This window comes from Numenius arquata, chromosome 1, assembly GCF_964106895.1.
Source record: "Numenius arquata chromosome 1, bNumArq3.hap1.1, whole genome shotgun sequence".
Lineage (NCBI taxonomy): Eukaryota > Metazoa > Chordata > Aves > Charadriiformes > Scolopacidae > Numenius > Numenius arquata.
Genome location: NC_133576.1, coordinates 15,711,845 through 15,725,731, shown reverse-complemented (window position 1 = coordinate 15,725,731; position 13,887 = coordinate 15,711,845). Strand labels below are relative to the sequence as shown.

The window sequence follows — 13,887 nt, the reverse complement described above, 5'->3', positions numbered from 1 at the left end:
TGTGACTACCTGGAGAGGAGTAACTACAGCTCCAGTTGGAAAGAGACATGCTTGAGGGCTCTTCCATTTTTAATTCATAAGAAGCAGCAGCCTGGCCCAACAACATGCTCTCAGCTTCCTCTGGCTGATTGCATTACCATGACCTTAACGCAAAATGCTCTGTTTCAGTGGCAATTTGCAAAGAAGGGAAAACGTAAGTCCCACTTGTGCCATTATGGAAAGAGCATCCATCTGGAAAACCTGGTCCGCAGTAAGGAGTGTGTTTTCAAGAACCCCAGCGCAACCCAGCAGCATGTTGGTGTACTCACAATCAGATGACCCTGTGTGTGTGTGCAGGTTTGTTGGTGAATGTGGTGAGTGGATGAGGGCCGGGCTCAGAGATGGAACAGCTTCAAAGTTCAGGCAGGGAAGGCCCGGCTTGGCGCTGCATGCACCCGTCTGAGTAATCTCATTCTCCTCAGACGCCTTCTGGTTTTCAGCTGTCTTGGGTTTCTTCCTGAAAATAAACAAAGAGACCTTTGAAGGGACTGACTGCATATTTGAGAAAAGGCATTTTTAGAATCTGTTAAAGATAACTTTCTTTCCCTCCACAACCCCCCTCTCTCCTCTCTTTTCCCTTACAGGGAAGGAGGCAGAGAAGACTTTCCTCCATGCTTCTTGTTTGGAAACAAGCTGCTCCTTGTTTTGACTCTGATGCAATGGCCCTGAGACTGTTAGAGCAAATAGGCCAAGCACGAATCTCCTCATTCTGCCCCTACTGATGACATATAAAATGAAACTTGTCCCAGTGGTTTAGACAGTCGGAGCTCCATTTGACAAATATTAACCAAGGCTGTAGCATTCTGAATAGAGAGAGCTATACAGAAATGTAATAGAATTGTCTGAAAAGCAAACAAATATGCAAGTTTTCAGTTCAAAACAAATCAGTGCAGAGACTCGTTTTGTAGGGAAAAGCACTGAAGCAATTTTGAGATGCAGAGGTCATCTAAGTAAAGCATGAGGATCTGGAGCCTGAAACAACAGGCTATGAGCACAGTGCATGCAAGCTCTCAACACTTCCCTCCATCCAGGACCTCCAAGAATTTTGTAAACATGAAGAATTATGCCTCAGAGGAACACTAAGCAGGTAGTTAATGACCACCTTTGTTTTACAGACAGAGAAACTGAGGCACAAAGAGAAGTGGTGGCTTCAAATCACGCAGCGAGCATGCTACACAGGGAGGCAAGTGCCCACATCTCGCTATTCCCTCTCCGTTTTACAGCTGAAGGCTCTCCCTCCTCTGCTCCCGGAGGCAGGTAAGCCACCCAGCCAGCTCGGGCTGCAGCTTCCAGCTGGGAACACGCTACCCTCACTCAGCACATGGCCATGGGGCCTCAGGAAACATCCAGCAGCTCCTGCGGGGTGGCAGAGAGGGCCACAGCCATGCTTGTGAGAGAGCAGCAGGAGCTGGGGAGGCCGAAGCCCTCCAAATAAAACACTGTTATCTCATGCCCAAGGCACAAGCAGTGGCGGGTTGCCCTGGGAGCAGGCCCTTCTCAAGGCAGCACCTCGTGGCGCCAAGCGACCATGGAGCGAAGGTCATCTCAGAGCATGGAGGTTCTGCTGGAGCCAAGGCCTTGCCTCCTCCAGCGTCCTGGCTCCCTGTCTGCTGGCAAAGCCCCCCTCCACAGAGATGGACTCTCCTCCTAAAAGGTGGCAGTGGGAGCCCTTTCTCCACAGAGGCATCTTCTCTCCCACATCCCGCTCAGGATGGCACGTGGCTGACACACCAAAACATGGTTTCTGAGGACTGAACGGACCTCTCGATTTTTAAACAACAACAAAAAACCCCATTCCCGCCGGGGTGTGTGTGGGGGGGTGCGTGTGTGTTAGGGGGGGGACACAAGGAGGAGCAGACCGGGCCGGCTACCTGGAAGGGGAGAACCGAGGCCCAGGCCCCGGCCGGTTACATAAAAGCATTACATAAGGGGGGCACGCCCGGCCGGGGGCAGGGCCGGCACCCGTCGCCATTTCCCGGAGGCCGCCGTCGGGGGGCAGCAGCCGCCCGGGACCGACCCGGCTCGGCCCGACACGACCCGACCCGGCCCGGCCCGGCGAGGTGCCCCCTCGGTTGGAACGTGAAAGCTCCGGGAGAAGAGGGAAGAAAAATTTTAATTATAACGAAAAAGGAAAAACAAAAGTTAAACTGCCCCAAAAAAGGAGTAAAACAAGCCCTCCCCCAGGAGGTACTGGGCCCGAGCGGCCGCTGGCACCTGCCTGGTGCTGAAGGGATGCCCTGGGCTGGCTAAAACGCAGAAAAAAGGGTGCTCGGTCGCAGGCAGAAGGGGGGTTTGGGGTGCTGCGGGGGAGCTGAGCTCTGCTGGTGAACCCCCGCCGATGGAGGGTCACACCGATTGCCTGGCAGCTCTGACGTGTTTTGGATTACCAGGGCTCAAAATCCTCACGCCATGGGATGGGCAGATGGTACTGCTGCTGTATCCTCCACATATATAATCAATATGCTCAAAATATACCGGGCTAAAGTCTAATCTGATCTAAATCAATAGAAGATGCCTAAATGGACCTTACTTAAAGTTGCAGAGGTATAGCAAAGGGCTGAGCTGATTTGCTCCATTTTAAATGGGAGGAAAATCAAACCATTTAAAAGCATGTTTTTTTTCCTGAGGAGTAAACAGAGCATCTCGTCACTCCAAGCTCGGGCATCCTTCCTTCTGTTCCCCGTTCTGTCACTGGGATCCATCTCCTGCTACGTGGATGAGGATGCCTAAGATGCAGAGATTGTATGTGGGTACATATATTTTATGTTATGTTTCTAACAGTCTGCATTGATCCTTGGCATACGAACTCTGGCCCACCTTCATGCACCTCATTTCCAGATCCCATGACTTTCCCATGTGCAGCCAGCATGCACTGGGGGCTGCCAGGAATCTGCTTTTTTACAGCATTGCTACCCAATAATCCTTCAGATAGCATGGCTTTTTGTCCAGGCAGCAAAGGATGTATGTAGGGTTAGACTCTGGATGTACGGAGTAATGAAGTCCCTAGCGTCTTGAAGCTGAACTGCCATATTTAAGGTCTGTTTTCAGCTCAGAGTTAACCTAAGTTATATGCTCGGAATACAGCTTCTGACTCCAGCTGTATCCACACACACAAAGCTGTCTCCCCTGGGAAGGACGCTGTTGTTATTTGCAGGGTAGGGGCTCAGTCTGAGTAAACATGACTTACTGGCTGCTAGTACAGCCACAGTTGTGTTAGACCAAGCATTGACTGATGCTTCATTGCGTGGCTGATCCCACCTGTGCGTCCCAGGCCTTCAAAATTCATTAGAGGGACAGGTTAAAAAAATACACCAGCAAGGCTGTGCACAGCTCCCCCTGCTTCTTCCTTTTATTTTCTACTTCGGTCTTGAAGCTGACACTACATTATCAAGATGCTCATGTCATCGCTTTTCCACATTAGAGTCCTGCAGCTTGGTGACTTGTGTTCACTAGGATGGGAAGAGAAGCAATAGTGCTGACTGGCACTAGAGGCAACACCTCTCCACAGCAGTTTGTTTCTCTCATACTGTTTAGATATGCCCTGCATCTCAGTACCACCTGAAAGGAATGCAGGCTGAGGAAGGGAGACAGCCAAGTCAGTTAAGGATTTAAAGAAAAGTTTTCAGGAAAGAAAAATCTGGGGACACTGTGATCAAAACTACCTATGAAGAAACCCAAACAAGGTTCTTCTCCAGTCTGCAATGTCTGACTGCTGTTGCCAGCAAAGGACAATGGACAAAGCCAGAGAAATCCTGCTACTGCTCTAAGTATATTGCTATCCTTTTGCCCTACCTTATCACCCATATAGACAGCTCCTATTGCTATGATCTTCACCCATATTCTAATTAAATATTCTAACATTCACTTACATAGTCTACTTCTATTGCTATGTTATTGCTATAGTCTTCACAGGGAGAGTTGTTCCGTGCTGGATCAGGTTGTGGCATCTCTATCCTTGGAGATTTTCAAAACTTAATTGAACAAGGCCCTGAGTAACCTAATCCAGCTTGGAAGTCAGCCCTGCTCTGAGCAGGGAATTGGGCTAGAGTCCTCCAGAGGACCCTTCCAACCTAATTTTTTTTCTGATTGCACACTTCTATGAACACTTCCATCAGCAAGCTCTCTAATATATCTCCATGTTCCAGAAGGTAAAATGGCACGCTATGGAAGAGTATGACTTGTCATAGCTATGTCAAAAACTCTAAAAGCACAGGTGTACAAGAGAGAATTAAACAAGTAATAAATATTGTTTGTGTAACCTTCCCAAATTATACCTATCTATATACCATCCCTGGACTTCATTGATTGGCAGTCCTATGTGATTATTTCAGTAGTAAGGGTCAGTCTACCTTGCTACTTTAGTTCATATGATTATGTTCTTTTGTACTGACTAATCCTGGAAACAAGTTTGCTATTTACTTGTCAGTAAAGGCAATAAAAGTTGCAACTTATTTGCAAAAGACTTGGGGAGGTGCCCTTGGAGCAAGGGACTCCAGCCTGATCTCCAGTTATCTCTGAGCTCCTTCTCTATACACACCTGTGGTGCATTATAAGTCCTTCTAAATATTGCACTAATTCTTAAAATTATCAGAGGGCCATCATCACGTTTGCTTCTTGTGAAGGACAGCAGAAAGCCAATATGGCAAAGAGATGGCACTTCTGTACATGGACCTGATGCACAGATCCCCGGAAGTTGGGGACAGAAAAGGTACTGACCTGTCTAAGCTAATCTCAGGCTTGAGAGTCACTGCAGAATTCATATTTGCTACTGATTTATGAAAGATTTATTCTGTCCATTTCTAAACATCCTGCCTTCTCCACCTCTTTAAATTTACTATCCTACGTCCAGGTACTTTTCTTTTGTTGGTATTCGCTTTCAGCATTCCCTTACATTTTTTGTGTTGTTTTTCATTAAGTTCATTTACACCACTTAAAATATATTCTCTTCTTTCTTGATTGTATGCTCTCCAGTACCTAATATCAGGCTAACTGCATCCACTGTCAGTGCCGAACTGAACTGTGCATATCAGCGCTTTCCAGCTCATGCATAAAGCAAGATGTACAATTACTGCCATCTTTTTATTGCTGTTCTCTGTCAGTATCTTCATTGCAGTGAGGCATTCCCTCCTTTCCATGTACCTTAACGCTATAGTATCATACAACAAGGTCTCAAATGATGGACAACTCACAATGCTGCAGTGACTGCAATGACCTGGGCGCTGGCTGCAGTGACTGCAATGATCCGGGCACTGGCGGCAAAACAGAACCGGCTCCTTTCTGTTTAATTTGAAGGCAGAACAGACATTATTTTGGATGTCCTAACCTCAAAGCTATCTAGAAACTAATTACTACCTCTGAGCTTTGGAATGCCTTTAAAAACCCTGCTACACTCCCCCCTTCTTGCTACCACTCTCGCATACAGCTGAATTAAGAAATAGGGCTGAGTGTGGCTTGAAGGTTTGCTTGACGTAACTAAGCCACTCTTAGCATAAGCATGAGTTAGCAAATACTGTGAGTGTTTTGGTTTTTAGGCATGTATGCATGTAGCCATTGTATAGGTCAGCACGAATGTAACTTTGTAAGAGGAAATTATCCATGAGAACAGGATGCTATAGGACAGTGTAACCTTGTAGAAAGAACTTATCTCTGAGAACAGCAGGCTCCAAGACCAATGAGACATATAGAACCAGTCATGATAACAATTAATTCTTGGAAATATAATGAATATGTTAATTAGTTCTTGGAAATCGCATAAACATGTATATATAGCGTGTATATATATTGTGAAACTAACTCTGCCTGGCACGCACATTTGGAGGAGCAATCCCCTGTGCGTCCAGCGTTGCAATAAAGAATACCTGCTTAATAGTCATTCTGACTATTGAGTCCTGATTTTGGGCTTTCACGGCATCACAGCCTTCTCTCCCCCAACCCTCCACTTGGTCTCCACACGATTTTTTTCCACGTGCCTCCCTTGCAACCAGTACTTGAGTTTGGAATGAATTTCCCCTCAATGAGTTAACATGTTCTCACAGCGGAGCCACCAAACCAGGTCTCTGTCAAAAATAGGCAATGTATGTTGTTGTACTTCTCCCACAGCAGCTATAACTAATGCTTGAACCTTCCCTTACACAGGGAACAGCTCTCTGTCCTGTGGAGACACCAGGTTAGCAACGAACAAATTAGCTCAGGTATAGGAACCAGTGTAGCCGTGCAGAACCCACAGTAGCATCCTGGCTCTCAGGGGAAGCTATGATAATGTGACTGCATGAGAATAATACTACATAATGAACAATAATGAGGCAGTTTTCAGCCTCTGAATACAGGGAGGGCTGGGTCACCAACCAGACCTTTGTTCATCGCATACTAAACAGCACGGAGGGAACATGCCACAGGGTTGCTGATGTTGTTACAAGTGCTACTGCTGGCTGAGCCTGCCCACCCATGTTCCAGGCATTATTTCTCCTCCTCACAGGCACAGCATCACCTTCTAGTAAGTGCCCTCAGGTCAGAGATGCCTGTAGTGCCCGAGGACTGCATTTATGGTCTGTGTTGGTGGACAGTTCGTCTGTAACCTTAGTAATTCACAGAGACTGTATATAATTAAAAAAAACCCCAAACAAACCACAACTGGCTTTTCATATCCTAAAAATATGAGTGTGAAAATAGTTCACGTTTGATTTTAAGCGATATTTTTCCTGAGTGTTCTGCTACACATTCTTCCTCTGCCTGTGTGCGACTAACACAGCTCCTGATATCAGTGCTTATCACTGCCAGTGTTGTGTCTCTTCCAGACATGACATTGACAATACATATTTAGAAACTGACAAAGTGAAAGAGAGAGAGATGAGTACAATCATTGAATATAAAAAAACAAAAGCCCAAATGAACAGCAAAAAAGGCACTGAAATCTGCCCAGAGACCTCACCTCAAAATTCAGGGCACACTGAATGCCAGGGCTGAGGGCAAAGCTTCCCGAGACAGGCTTGCTTTAAACCACCTGAGCCATCCCAGTTTTCCTGCCAGAAGTGTTGCTTCAGTAGTTAAAAGTCCTGCACAGGCTGACTGCCTGAATATTCACACAGCTTCTCTGATGATTTTGCAGCCACATTGATCTTCATGCTGTTACAGCTACATGACTGGCAGTTTGTTTAAAATCTCTGATTGCAAGTTTGTGTCATACAATGGAAAACACAAACTCCTAAAAACATCACCATAAAATGTAATACGAAAGAGAAATCCCAGCAGAACACTGCAGAGCAAGAATGGGAGGCACAGAGAACTGACAAGAGAGGCCCAATGTTGTAGTGCAATAAAAGCCTGGAAAATTTAATCAAGGCAGAAAAGTAAAATAAACTCCAAAATCCCTTACAGGAGACTGATTAACATAATTAAGTTGAACTCGGAGATTAAGTTAAACTAAGACTGAAATTTGCTGGGTCTGTTTCAGACCTGAAGTGGGGCTTATGTGCCCTCAAATTTCTCCATTTTTTCCATCTAAACCACAAGTCTCATGAAAGTTAGGCCCTGCCTGCAAAACTTATCTGACTTACACCCTCAGAGCATCTCAGCTACAGCAACACTGTGGCAATACTGGGAAGCACTAAAAATTGATCACAACTTATCAAAACTATGAGCTCTACAGGGGAAAAAAAGTGCAAATAACATACAGTTGATAATTCCAGAGCATAATAAAACCACAACACAAAGTCAATTTCTCTCAGGCAACTTCACCTGTAATAGCCTTAAGAAATACCAGCCCTAATCACAAATTACTCAAGGCCTGGAAAGAACAGCTTAAATCTTTAAGCAATTGCAGTAAATTCAATATGCATTGCATGGAACACCAATGAGAGGAAAGGTGTCTCATTAAAAAGCAATAGGAATAAAAAATTAGATAAACATTCCAAAGACAAACGTGGATGAACCACCTAGAACAGCACGAACTTGAGCAGTAAGCAGGGAGAACCTGCCAAACTAAAAGATACAAGTAGATCAAACCAGCCATTGCTGAACTATGCTGTGAGGCTACAACTCAAATATTTAAGTTTTTTATTGACATATTTTTTGCCCACATAGTTCCTTGCAAATTTCAAAAGCAAAACTTAGCTTACCCTGATCAGTAATGCTCACAGGTGCTGCAGTTTGTTTTTGTTTTTTAAAGATGTCTTTTTTTTTTTTCTGAAACAAGAAGTCTTTTATAAGAGATAAAATATACTTACAGTGGCTTCCAAATGGTATCACTCTTCAGGTAAATTACTCCAAGCCTTGGACCTAGTGCAGACGTTCATTGGGGCAGGGAACAGAGAGAGGCTGTGTCTGTACCAGAAAGAACCAAAAGGAAAGGTCAGGGGAAAATAATAATTATTTACTGAGAGCAAGAAAACTCGCTGCAACACTAACTGGCATTCTCTGCTGTCAGTACAGCTGGCTGCAGCCTGGTAGGGCCAAATTATTCCCGCTTCAATCCCTCCAGCCCTGGCTGCAAATGACAACAGAGTCAGTCCCCGGTTGCCCCAGTCTGACCATGCAACCTATTCTGGTGAAGTGAGGAGGAGAGGGAGGATTAGCCAGCAAAGCGCTATCAGTAGGATTCATTCTGAGAAGTTGCTCACTCTAATGGCATGAGCACGGAGCAGTGATGGAGAGCTAGCACAAACTTGGCACTCCAGTGCATCTCATCTGAACAACAAGGCCAGTCCTGTTCAGAGCAGCAACAAACACTTCCTCAGGACTGAAAGGCAGGAAAAGGAAGGAAAAATCCCCCTTCGCTTCTTTTGCTGTCTTTACATCACATAAATGATGGTTCATATTGAAGCAGAAACCCCACTTATCTCCCATCAGCCACCAGGTCTACTGCGGTGAGACCAGTGAAGTAACTTATTGTCAGCCTTTCAGGAGAGATTCAGCTTGGCAGCAGTTTTATGTCTGACATCCTGAGCTAAAGAGGGAGTTGGACTCAGTGGACTAATACAGAAAGGGATCCAAAGAACAACCTCAGCTCCAATATTTATTAGAGGGTGATTTCACCACCCAGACCTAAGTTTTTGGGAGTATTTACATTTTTGGGGCACTTGAATCTCTCTCTAGACTAACAGAACTCCTCCTATGCTAGCTTCTTATGATCTTTGGGTGGCTCATTGTGGATGTTGGAAGTATGTCTGAAGTTAACATCCAGGGACAGAATTGAATCCTGCTCACTTCACTTATGCAAAGAACTCCTGGGACATCAGCATATTCAGTCCTACCCACAGTGAAGCCAATGGTGCTATTTCCATGAATAAATGATTTTGCCTACTCTGATCAGACAAGAAAAGCAAATATTTGCTTTATCAAAGAAATCAAGAAGGTGAAGAAAAAATGATAAGAGATGTAATTGTTATTTCACAGGTAGTTAATGTCACTGTGCAAGTTGGAATTTATGTCTGTAAATGCAACACAATAAAAAAACCCCACTGTTCGTGCAGCAGGAACACTGGAATGAGCACCAGCAGACACAATGAAGGATTTTAGATGACACTGTAATAATGTACTTCACAAAATATACATTCAGTTTTGTGTTCAATTTATACATTTTGTAATGATGACGTTTATTGGTGACTGGGATATATGCTACATACTGATTTCAACAAGCTACATGAAATCTGGCAGCTACACTTCACAGGGGCTCAAGTAAACATTTTCTTTGATTCCAGTTTTTGTAGGTTCTCCCCTCTTGGAAGACTGCTTTGAATTGCAAATTGAGTAAATTTAAACACACACACAAAAAATCCTCAACTTAGCCTGATCCTGAGTTTCACCAGGGCTTGGGAGAGGAACCTTATGCCAGCATCAGGTTAGCTCAAAAGAATTACATAAAACAGTGACACCTTTGACCAGTACCAAGGATTGAATTTCAAAGGTGCAGTAACGCCCAAGGATTCTGTAGATTTAAGTCCTTTCTAACACTCAGCATGGCTTACTTTCATGCTCTCCTCCTCACTTCAATATATGCCCCACCTGTTCTGTTAACGCTGACCTTGCTTCTTATATCCACTTTGCACACATCAGTGTGTCTTTTATCTGGCTGTTGCTCACCTTTTTAAGGCATAAATCCTGCATGCCTTAAAGAATGCCTAGTACTTCAGTTAACATGCATTTTTAACTTGTACTAGAAGCAGAAAAATCACAGGATGGGGTCTTTTGTCTTTACTTCGGCAGAACTCCTGCTCACTTCACTCCTAATTTCACAGAAGAGAAGCCTAAGAACTGCATGTACTAATCCTGCATATTTTGTCACCTCTCTTTTTGTGTCATTATTGCTCTTCCAATCTCTGGGATCCCAATCCAAGTGGCTCTCTAATGTAGCACTGCCTAGCACTCAATCTGGCTCCACATCAAGGGTCAGGCAGACAAGTTGTTAGAGATCGGCTGTTCAAAGTCTTCTACAAAATCTGGGCACTAAAATCTCTGTGAAAGGCAACACTTAAAATATCTTCATCTTTCTCCGTCATTTTTGCTATGGCCTGGGAGAATACATCTCTTTTCCTCCAGTGTGATAAGTGTAAAGCACTGAGATCATCAGCACTTGATAAGCACATTTTAAGTACATAAAATCAACAAAGCTGATAGTGTTTCAGAACACATGGGGAGTGAAACAGAGAAGGAAACACCCCTAGATTTTTCTAAAAGTCTTAATCTAGTTTGGGAAAAATTAGAGGAAAGGGATTTTTGACCATGAGAAGATTGGGCAAAAAGAGAGACAAGAAGGACAACAGGGGAATGGGATGTGTGACATCGGGTTAAGTCACTTCTCCCCTCTCTACCTTGGGCTCCTCTTTCCAGAAAAGGAAAGTGTTAACATTTCTGCTCCATGAGGTACTGTGTGCTTAATTAAGATTTTGGAGGATAAGTTTTCTGCATGAATGCATTACAGAAATGCAGACTCTTATTACTTAAATATTTCCACTAATGATAGTAACTTGGGCATTTTATATATACTCACTTTTATTTCACCTTGTTCTTCCCAAGCTTTATCTGGTAATTTAGAGGGTGTAAGAAACATTAATCGTATTACTGTTTTTATTAAGGAAGGTTCGTTTTGTGATAGCAGTGATGTACTACAGATTGTGATTTAAGATGTACACTTTAGGTCAATTCTATACTGGCTTCAGTAGAGTTGCAGTGGGCATAAAGTCAGGAGAAAATGTGGTACTTTACATAATAATGCTGATGATTAATGGGCTCCTGGACCATAACTCCATATTCTGAGGCACTGATCCTCCTTCTCCTTCCTCCTGAAATTTGTGTCTTGACCCTTTCATCTCTCGTTAGCTACCTTTCCAGAGCTGTTCATTAATCAGCACCATTGATCTGATGTGGTCTGTCATATCAGATTACTTAAAACACACATAACTAAGCATTGGCCTGACTGCTCTTTACACAAAACACCATGACAATATTTCCTTTACAGATGACTTAAATATTAGAAACATCAACTTCCTGCTGGTGCTTGGTCATGAAATTTGCTTTTTCTAGGTTGATTCCCTGCAGGACATTTCTATTTCTCCCCTTGGCTGTACTTCTTTCTGCTCAGAGACACCATCAGACACATCCCTGTTTGTTAGGGGCACTCATATGTCTGACCTGCAAGAGACAATCAGCAGATCAGCTCTTTTTCTTTGCTTGACAGCTGGTATCACAGTCTTCTGTTACTTTCTCTTAGTAAGTCCTGACCAAGGGGACTTGAATTTTTTTTTTAGTTAATTGCTATTTATTTTATCCCTGCAATACTATTTTCCCTGATATCTTCAGAAGTCTGCTTCCTTCTGCCTTCTGTGTGATCCTTAGTAGTGAAAAAATTAAAAGAGCTGATTTCTGATTATTCTTATTTGCTGTGCTGGCACAGCACTGTCTATCATGAGGCAATGGAAAATAAGAATTTGCCAGTGCCACAGAAGTTAACATGTCTGATCTTAATCCACATATTGTACAGGTCTCTTGAGTACGGTGGGGTCAGTTTTAATTGATGCTTTCACAATTATGATATATTTTCAGACTGAGCTGACTAGTCTAAATGCAATTCTTTTTTGGTCACTTTTTCTCTCTGGAAGTAGCATTTTAGGTGAAATTCTCAAAGTGGCAATGAGAAGGATAAGACAAGAACACAAACATGATTCAAGAGTCAACTTGCACTGTGAAGTGGGTTATTCCAGATGCATTTTAATGTTTCTTTTTCAAAAGAAGGGACGTCCTCTGACTAGGGCATACTGCGGCATTTATGTTACATTAACAAGGTTCAGCTGTTGGCTACCTATGGGTAGATATTGAACCACAGTGTCTTAAACAGAAATCAAGATGGACTGGAATAAAAAACACCCTTCCAACAGAGGTCAGAACTTGTGCCACAGAAAATAGAAAAATTTAGCAGCACAGGACACGCTATCAGAAGGCCATAGCATGAATTTTTCACAATAGTCAGGGCTTCATCTAGGAGAGGAAACTGCTCATTTCTGTACTCTACTGGGAACACTGTATGTCCACTATCAGTAATTGGGCCTGAAATTCAGAAATTAATTTGTTAATGGATTAGACATTTGCAGAAAGACTGTTTGAAGAGGCTGGACTACTCTAGCCTGGTAAAGGCCAATTTCCCATAAGGACATCTTTGCAAAGGTACTACAGAAAATATCTCTTCCTGAAGTCCCAGGGGTACTTACTGAAATCTGGAATAACAATGTAGTTTGTAGTAAAGTCTACATCATATTCCCACTTTCTGTCTCACAAACCCTCTCTTACTTGTCTGTATGTATTTCTTTTTCCCTTCTTTCTCTGCCTTTTATCTGATACTATAGAATTTCACTTCCCTTAAGCTGCAATTCTTTTAAGTTTGGGCACTTGGAACAGGCATTTTCTCTGTCTCGCTTTCATCTGTTGATTTTTCTGATATTTCTTTCTATTTGCAAGCAGTATTCTCAATGCAACAGCTAACCATACCCAAGAGCTAAGGTCCAAAAAGATAACTTCTCCTAATGACTTTTCTTTCCAGTCCCCATGCCAAATGGTGCCTCCTGTCCTGGGCAGTGGTACAAGGTCTCAATCCTAAACTTTTCCAAAAGTTCTCTGTCATTTAAGATACAAATCAGTGTGCTGCCTATTTTCCATTAATGAAGATCTCATCATGTTTAGTATCTTGGGTATATAAACCCCACACTTGCAGAGAAACAGGTTAGATGATGCCCAAGCAGAGCGTAGGTTGCTCTCTTGGCTGCACCTCACTGTGGGCAGTTAGGCAAATGTTAAGCATCTGTTTGGATTTTGCACATCTGATTTGAAATGTTGAAGATAACTGGTATCTTGAAGAGACAACTAAACGTTAGTAGTTGGTAGGCTTAATCAGAACAGAAGCAGATCACCAAAAGCCCTGATGTAATATTCAGCCAGACATTCAAATGAATGCAAAAAATCTATGATGCCAGACTGAACCATGACAGTGTGTCAGACCATGATTTACCTTTTCCCAAGTGGTAAAGAGAAGAAACAGTATTGCACATGTAGACAGATATATACAGATATGGTAACTATATACATATGTATAGTTATATACACAATTATTAATTTAAAAGTATCTTATTCTGGCAAAACATTGCTGGGTATAACAACACGGAATTCTCTATATTCCTACTACGGAGTTTTCACAATCATATCTGAATGTTGAACCAAACCACATACTTTTGAAAGCAATTCATTAAAGTGGGGTATGACTGAGGCAAATATATAAAATTACGATTTTATTGATGCTGGTGTCAAATATGGGGTAAATCTTCTGTGGTCAGTGGAACTGCACCTACATAAACTTCCCAAGGAACA

At 43.1% G+C, this 13,887-nt stretch overlaps 1 protein-coding gene across 2 annotated transcripts in view; it reads right to left on the bottom strand.

Annotated features, from left to right (window-relative positions):
- The window catches only part of ZBTB20 (zinc finger and BTB domain containing 20), a 168,375-nt gene that overhangs the window by 28,070 nt on the left and 126,418 nt on the right, over positions 1-13,887 (bottom strand). Inside the window, exons 3-4 of one of the 2 annotated variants that reach the window (XM_074148599.1) lie at positions 8,262-8,358; positions 309-496 (exon numbers count right to left, since the gene is read on the bottom strand). The gene's annotated coding sequence lies outside the window, so the exon portion shown is untranslated. Of the gene's footprint in view, positions 1-308; positions 511-8,261; positions 8,359-13,887 lie in introns of those variants that run through there. The other variant, XM_074148608.1, reaches the window with a different exon arrangement.